Source organism: Tachysurus fulvidraco, chromosome 2, assembly GCF_022655615.1.
Source record: "Tachysurus fulvidraco isolate hzauxx_2018 chromosome 2, HZAU_PFXX_2.0, whole genome shotgun sequence".
NCBI lineage: Eukaryota > Metazoa > Chordata > Actinopteri > Siluriformes > Bagridae > Tachysurus > Tachysurus fulvidraco.
Window position 1 is genome coordinate 26,223,034 of NC_062519.1, and position 9,226 is coordinate 26,232,259.

A 9,226-nucleotide genomic window follows, 5' to 3' on the forward strand; every position below is an offset into this window, starting at 1 on the left:
TGTGTTGTGTGCAAGATTGCCATATGATGGGGAACCTTCCCAGCTTGAGATGGACGGCTCCTTTCCCGTGTGAGCACATGTGCAGACCCTCCAACACCTGCCCCTCCTTCACACACACACACACAAACCCATCTTGATTTTTTTTGAGCAGCAAAGTGACACAACAAACAAAACGGCTTTTCACAGTGAACGTGGCCAGGCTGGCTGTGATGAGAGCCTGGCAGCAACTGACAGTCTAGGTCTGGCTGAGAGAGCTCCTGTTTGAAGAGTGAAATCTGCTCTCTGTCCCTGTCGTTCACAGCCAGGTCTTTAACTGCAGCCAACAGCTCTGGAGACACCATCACCATTCGCTCCAGTTCTTCAGTCTCCATAGGCGTCTCTGCAGCTCTTCTCAAATCTTAAGAAAAGTGCACTTCAGCTCACTTTTTTGTGTTTATTTTTGTACATAGTGTATACTTGTACTGTACTGTATGCGCCTTTTTCACGGTATGACTGAAAGAACATATGAACTACATATATATATATGCATGTGTACTAATACCAATATAAATATTTTGTAATTTTCTTAAATTCAGCTAGTAAGAGGTTGTCCTAATTACTGTATCTAATTCTGCATGTTCAAATGACAACAGAATCTACAACATTGGAACATCTGCTAAACTTATTCCCAGGTTAGGTTTGATCAATGTATAACAGATGTGTTAGTTTCCTGAATGTGCAATATTTTAGGCACGAGTTCAACCCCCAGGTGAGTATTTTAGCAGTCACATGAAATTATTTCCCATAAATATACTTCAGGTGTAAACAATAACTTAAAATAATAAAAGCAGAGCAGGAAACCATTAAAACATGCTGAATAATGTTGGTTTCATGCTTTTCCTGTTAATGTTAGCCATAAGCATGTTGCTATATGTTATTATTTTGTTGTTTAGAAATGGACTCAAGTATTGATATAAGAAATGATGCATAAATTTACCTTTGCAAAGAAAAAAGAGAAAAGTCACAGAATTGTTTTACTGCCAAAGTGAAAACATAGACTATTCAATATTAATATTATGAAACATGACCGTATTTAAAATTGTCCATACGCATGACATGAGTCTTTGTTGCAAACCTTAGCTTAACCCACTAGACGTGCACAAATATTTTAGCATCAATCTGACCATTAAAATGAACTGCCTCTGGCAATGGGCTGACCCAGATTAGGGAAAGTAATGTGAGACGAGGACCTAATCAACAAATCAAACAAATGTATTAATCATTATGGCAAAATCATTTCTTCTCATTTGCATCTTAGGAATATTAGTCTTCTTTAATAAATTCTGAATTACAAATGCTGCAAAATCAAGACCTCATGCATTTTAAAGAACTCACACACAAAGAAGCTTTCTCATTAAATCAGACCACAGTTGGGAGTTTTTTTGTTTTGTTTTGTATTTGTGTGTGTGTGTGTGTGTGTGTGTGTGTGTGTGTGTGTGTGTGTGTGTGTGTGTGTGTGTGTGTGTGTGTGTGTGTGTGTGTGTGTGTGTGTGTGTGTGTTTCAATTTAAATCTATGCTTCATGCAGGGAGCTCTACAGATTGTGCTGAATTAAGATCCTCCTCTGGAATTAAAGAGCTGCTTTACATGAAGTCTTCAATAAATAATATTTTTTCTTATCAATCCGGCAGAGGGCGGTATTGTGTGACGTGATCTTTTCTTATCTATTCTGGGTTATTATAATAATTTGGTTTTGTTTTTTTGCGGACTAGGAGGCTAAAAAATAAAGCATCAATGGACAAATTAATTTCGGGTATATTAACTAGGAAATCGATTCACACTATATATTAGATATATTTGTATAGTTTTTATCCACATATTCGAAGGTGCAACAAATAAAATTATTTTATTAAAATAAAATAATAATATTAACAAAATAACATCACATAAATAACAACTATTAATTAGTCGTTTTAATCTAGTTTATTTTCCCAGCTTGCTGATTTCAATTAAGCAATTTAAATAACTTCGATTAAAATTTGGATTTAAATGTAGCATTTAACATAAATATTAAAATGATGGTTTGTTTGTTTGTTTGTTTGTTTGTTTGGCTTTCTTTTTTTTTTTTTTTCTTTTTTTTTTTTGCTTTTAGGTTCCTATCTGTGCGAATTGGACGTTTTTCTTGCAGCTATACCTTAAACAGTTTAATAGCATGCATGTGTGTTTATTTCACATATGCATAATCGAGAAGGCGAAGTGCACGTGCCCATGTCCTTATCAGCTGCCACTCGGTTTGTCGCTTTTAATCACTTCGTTCCTTGAGATGGGCGCGTGACCCGCGGTAATTTGGAAGACCACGCCCATATGCAAATTAGCTCGTCTGCACTGGGCAATGCCCGAACTGTCAGAGACGCAAGTGTGGGGGGTCACAGGGATGTTATGCAAATTTGACATTTCCTTCTGAATTTGCATGCATACACATCAAAGGGGCTCTTTTGCTTCTATCTCAGGGAATCTCAATGGGATGCACTTTAATTTGTTCAAGTGCACAAGAGGGAAAGTGATGTGTACTGTCATTTATTTATTTATTTATTTATTTATTTTTAAAAGAAAACATCTGCACTTGGAGATTAACTAGAATAGTGAGCCACTTTTTCCCTTTAACCTTCAGAAAAAGTTATGGTTCGTTTGGTTTCAGATATCAATTTGATTAGTTTTGCACTAAAAGGTTAATGTAGCTAACTTGTAATATAAGTCATACATAATCTGTTCCTTCAACACACACACCCTAAAGTGTTGATATGCCTCAAAACACATACTGTAGCTCTAATGTGTTTGGGAGGATGCTGTCATCCTGTATCTATGAAAGTACCATCAGGACAGTAAGCATAAGAAAATGGAAATGATACAGGTTTTATTAACTTTTTTTTGATAAAAACCAGATTATCCTTTCTATAATAAAAACCAATTAATATTGGTCAGGTATGTCTATATTACTTTTTAGATCCATTCACATTGCAGAGCAAAACCAGTGAAGAAACCAAACCATGTATACTTGATCAAGTATAACCTGTATTATCTGATCAATTACATTCGATATTTTTATGTAAATTTGATTCCCCTACATACCATACATACTCAAATATTTACAATCAGTATAAATATTTTTCAGTTTAACTGTAGTATTACGTTCTCTGTCTCTCCCTATTGTAGATGACGTTAATTGTACATGCTTTGGGACTGCTTTAATATCTTTCTCTCTGTAATATCCATCTCTGTTCTTCATATGCACAGCATAGCCTTGGCTGAAAATTCACATTCAGATACACATATACACAGCCAAACGCAGGCTGTGTTGGCATTATGTTGACAGAGACCACAGGTCTTCAGAGAGACAGAGGGGACTGGGGTCATCCAGCTTTGGCAGGTCCACTTTTGGCAATAATCTCATAGTCTTGGCATGCTCCCCCAACCCCTTTTAGCAACTCAAGACTGCAGCAAGAATCCTAATTTCTTGGTTGCATGTCTTCTCCATCCTCCCTTATCCCCAGATAGTGATTGCACACCTGCTTGGCATGATCAGACAGCTATGCTGAGCTCATAGCAGCCAGCTCCATTCTCCTGACCTAATCGGCCCTCTCTGATTTCAGCTGGCTGTAAAAGACAAAGGCTCTAGCACACTGACCACAGACTGTGATTAAGCATGAACTGGGAAGCAGCCAGATCACTGGACTCAAGCCATGCTGCTTTTGCTTTTGCTTTTGTTTGTGCAACACAGCAAAGAATAACACACCCCACTGCTGGAACTAGGTTTCCTGCTACAGTATATATCAGAATACACAAATAAGAGGATAAATCTGTGTGAACGTGTTACGTGGATAAATGCTACAGGGTGCTTCCCAGACAGACTTTCCAACAGCATCTGCTTAGCAAAAAAATAATAATAGAAACTGGGTAGATAGAATTAGCTAAATAAACAAACATGGAACATTATGAGCAAGGAACTAGGGTTAGGGAAAGGAGCTAACAGAAATCACAAAAATATCATCTACACAAAACACAAGACGCAAAAGTAAAATGTAAAGAAGCAAAAGTAAAATGTAAAGAAGCAAAAGAAAACAAAGAGCTTGTATATGGATGTTTGACAAAAGGTAGAACAGGTGGATCCATTTACAGGAAGGAATAAGATTTACAAGACCCAGTAATCAAAATTCTGAAAAGTGGGACGTCAACAAGCTCAAAATCAGATGTGCCAGCTACAGGTGGTCATGGGGACCAAACTTATAGTGGGCATGTGTCCATTAATGAATTACGGTTATTACATTATATATAATTATGCATGTCTACAATTATACAGGTTTAATCACTTTTTCATCTATAATTATGGAGAATCTAGAATTATCTTGTACTATTCATGCTACAGATGCATTATTGGCAGCACCACTTCAGTATGTTCTTCTCATTAGTATTAGCACCTGGGGTTATTTTAATCTAGTTACTGCTACATGTTTATCTTTTTTATCGCGGTTTTGATGCATTTGTAAACAAGGTCCATGCTTTTTCTATCAGTAATATTTCATTATATCTACAATTGTCCTGCATGCTTCAGATTATTATTATTTACACCTGATTCCACCAGTTTACTACGTTGATCTAGGCCTTATGTGGCACATAGTTGGAATGAAAAATGTACTTAATGTATTAAATATTACAAACTATAGGTCCATGTGAAGCAACAAATAAGTAGCTTCCATCCATCTGGCTGATGACTGACAAGTGTCATATAATTTCATATACACATGCTCATTCTTATTAAATTTGATTTCCACTGATGGTCAAATAGACTTCAAAATCAATTTTCATACATCTTCCTCCAAAGAATCAACCAAACAAAGTAAAGAAATACAGACAGAGATTTCTTTACTTTTCTTTGCTCTCCTCTTTAGGCAGTCTGCGCTGATGCATGAACTAGGACAGTGGCCAAGTCCACTCCAGTCATTCTCTCTAATGTGTAGTTACTGCTGCTGGTTCAGTGCACACAAGAGAACAATGCGTGATCACTTTTGCTGCTGGCAAGTCTATTGACTTACAACAGACCTCACATACTGTACAGGACTTGGATGAAGTCCTGTAGGTGAGGAGATGGTCAGTGGATGGTCAGGATGTGTGCACTGTATTGTAATACAATGTACTTGATCATACACATCACTTTCTATGAATACACTGTGAATAAAGAAAATTAGTGATTGTGTTTAAAAGTTGTTCTTTGATATGATACCAGTGACCAAAGTGCAAATATGTAAGCCGATATTTAGGTTTTGAGGTCATCATACTACATTTACTGTATGACTTGCGGGAGTATTCAAAACATCACTGTACAACCATCTATAAGAAATTACAAAGCACAACATGTTTTACCAAGCAGGTTGCCTGATCATTTGTTATGTCTCATCCTATTTATTCCTGCATAATGATTTTTACTCACTCCGGATGGACTATGTACACTGTTCAGGATGTCCATTAAATGGGAAGCTTTATTCACCTCGCCTTCACTGCAACTGGATCTATCTCAGATATTTCTGTGAAGCTGTGTGTGGTGTGTAGGGATGAGGGTGGCTTTCCCTTTCCCTGCCTCAAGTTCTGAATGCACAGTTGACCCGCTTTTTCATTTCAAGTGGAAAAATAAACTAATTATGTGGTAATATGATAATGTATTGTGCTCGGGGGAGTTGCCGGCCCTTCTCATTAAGGCACTTGTGCAACCTCACTTGTTCCTTTGCACTACTTCCACCCCCACCCCTCCTTACACCTATCTTGCTTCTTATTCACTCTGCTCATGTGTGTTATTTCTTGCAGGGAGTATTGCCCTTTCACGAGTCATGAACATTTGTGTCCAGTCTGGGGCACTTTGCATCAAAGTCTACTTCGTTTGCATAATCACAGTATTGCTCCCCTTATCGCCTGCAGTGAAGGTCATCCATCATGTCTCATGAATTTTTTGAAGGAGATCAAGATATCTGACACACAAACACACAAACAAACATTACAGATCTTTAGTGTCTGTATCTTCATACCAAAGAATAGGCAACAAACAACCTGTTTAACCCTCACTATTCCTTCTTCCAGCTATTTGTTAATGGTCTATATATGATTTATTTATTACTATCTAACTTCTAAATTAATGTTTCACTTCAGTTTTGTAAAATAATTCATGACATCATGCTGTGTCACTAGAGTCATGAGTAAAACTTTTGTGCAAAGATTTCTAAAAGTTATGCTGTTTGAAAGGAAAGTCTGATCACAGGGCACAGTTGGCTGGCAATGGTTGCCTTTGGGCTCTGGGGTCAGACAGCTTGCCAAGATCATCAGTTCCACCGCTGCTGATTAGATGCGTTAATAAAAGATATCACTTTATTTAAGCCTGTGATAGTGAGGTGTCAAAGTAACATCCTCGTGCTCCTGGTGTCTGGTGCTATAGTAACATCAGGTTGTATCTGCTAATTAATTGAGTGCTCCGTGCCAGTTGTCAGTGGTGTTATGTGAGGAACTTTTCACTCAAACACTTTCCCCTAGACTTCACCCTTTAAACCTGAATCCTGTGTGAATTTTTCAGAGGAGTAACAATGCAGAGTTTTGATGTAAGTTAGCAATATGAAATTGACTTTTCATTCCACCTGCTCTTAAAAAAATGTGCTCTAGTATACTGGGTTTATGATTCAACCCAAGATAGCAAATGAAGCTAAGAGGGCCTAAAAAAAACATGTATGTCAGCCGCCTTTGGCGTAGGTGGGCACTTAGCCAGCACTGTTCTCTGCATTCCCTCTTCAAAAGTCTGAATATGAAAGGGTAGCAGTCATAATCCATCAGGAGTGAAGGGACACTTCAAATAGGATTAATGCTAAAGCCTGCTGCAGTTTCTGGCTTTGCCTCAATTTGTTGACAGTGTCAAATTAATTCACACAGATGAAAAGTCAAAAAGTAAGTAACTATGCTAAAGTTTGGAAAGGCTCAACCAAATACATAGTAAATACAGTAGTAATTCTCTACTTTATATTTATTTTGCATCCAAACCACAACAAAGCAGAAATACAACAGGGAAATATTCACAAATTTGTGTGACCTACATTTCCCAATTACAAAGGCATATATTTATTACAGACCATAGAAATCACACGCATGGGTCAGAAAAACAAAGGGTCTTTAGGCTGAAACAGTTTGGTGATGAGAGATATCAGAGGAGAATGATCAAACAGGTTTGAATTGGCAGGATGTGTATAGCACCTCAAAAAACCACACAACCACACAGTAGAAAAGCATCTCAGAACACACAACGCTTCAAATCAAACCTTCAGGTGCTACAGCAGCAGAAGACCACACTGGGCTCCACTCCTCTCAGAACAAGAATCTGTGTCTATCATGGGCATCTTATTATCTTTTTTTGCAATTTAATAAAATAATAAAATCTTCTGCATCGTGTACACAGTAAATAGGTATAATAAAACTCTAGAAGTGTTTATCTCTTGCAAAACGTTCAGTTTTTATGAGCCACAGTGTATTCTGCAGTTCACGTCTAAGATGACATACTGTATACAGTATAAGAAAACATATGTTCATGTTCCATATTTATTTATAAAAATCCAGACTTGTACAAGTTAGCACTATATACTTCGACAAAAAATATCTAAAAGAAAACATCACAGAATTATGCACCAAACAAAATATTCAACTTCTTTTAAAAATAATAATATTTGAAATTTATATTAGAACAAATGCCTGGGTTACTCATAAAGTACCAATCTACAATAGATGGCTCTCAGTGTCAAGTTTCCTTATATCTGGGACCCCTTCAGGGACTTCCTTAAAGTAGAATAGGAAGGGCAAACTAATTTAGCCAATAGCTTTGCCAGAGCAGGAAACAAATGTCAGTGTTTTGGGTCTGCGTCCTGTTAAACATGCCTCAACACATTACTGATTGGATGCAACGCTGGATTAATTAGAACTGACACTCTGGCACTATCAGCTTTGCCCTGGCACTCGCCTGAATCTGTTAATCACAGTCACTTACCACTCACTGAGTCAGAAAGTGTGTGATGGTGTGTGTGGGTTTAGATATTTTAGTTGTGTGTTGACTTTTTCTCTTCAAGCATCATTTATGCTCAAGCACCTTAAGATGATAAGCAAAAGCCAGCAACGTAGTTAGCTGCCCATATAAAATGCGGTTTATTACAATTAGTTGTCAATACATATGTGGAAATTATTGTAATATATTTAGTATTCAAGTAAAAATACTTTATATCTCCTCAGAATGAGGATAGAACCAGTCTAGAGAGTCTGAGAATAGAGTTGCCATTAGCTTAAAACAGAGTTCCCAAACTCTGGAACTTCAACAAGGTTTGCTTTCATTGTGCCATATGTTAAATCACTTACGTTCCCCTGTGGGGGTTGAAGTAGGTCTAAGAGCAAACACCACTGTATTTATTGAAATTTAAATCACACAAGAAGGCACATAAACAAACAGTAGAAATAATAAGAAAGCAGCAAACTTGGTGTAGAAGTGATACACAATGCACTCCTGGTACACAATGGTATTGCATTAGAGCTGTACTGCAGATACTGACAAACTTAAGCAGTACTACTGTGTTTTTGTATTATAATTCCTTCAGTCTGTATCAAATAACATTGGAAAACATTATGTGTAGCTTGGTGAAGAAATTAATGTGTTTGTGTTAGTCTGAGTTGGTTAAGTGTGTGAGGGCTGTTGGGGGGTGAAATGAGTGTGAAGTGAGTGTGTGTGTGTGTGTGTGTGTGTGTGTGTGTGTGTGTGTGTGTGTGTGTGTGTGTGTGTGTGTGTGTGTGTGTGTGTGTGTGTGTATGTGTGTTAGTGTTATAGCCTTTTGTTATACCCTTTTCTGTTCATTTCCCCCAGGAGGGCTTGAATGCCATAAAACATCAAAGTCCTCAGAACTCAGTAAAAATTTTGTGTTCACTGAAATACCTTTTACTTACTTAGTTGTACTTTTCTGTCTTTCCCCCTTTCTGCCTCTCACTCCTTCTTGCTTTCCAAGTTTCCTCCTTCCTTCTCTTTGAGGGAACAGTGGGGTCTAAAGCATAACTTCTTTAGGGAATAAGAACATCTGGGTTTGTGAGTCAAAGGCAGCATTAGAGGAGTAAAAAACTCTTGGAACTACTCTGCACATTTCCTGTGTTTGGACGTCTAATGTTTTCCTCCCCTCTCTCTACAGTACGTC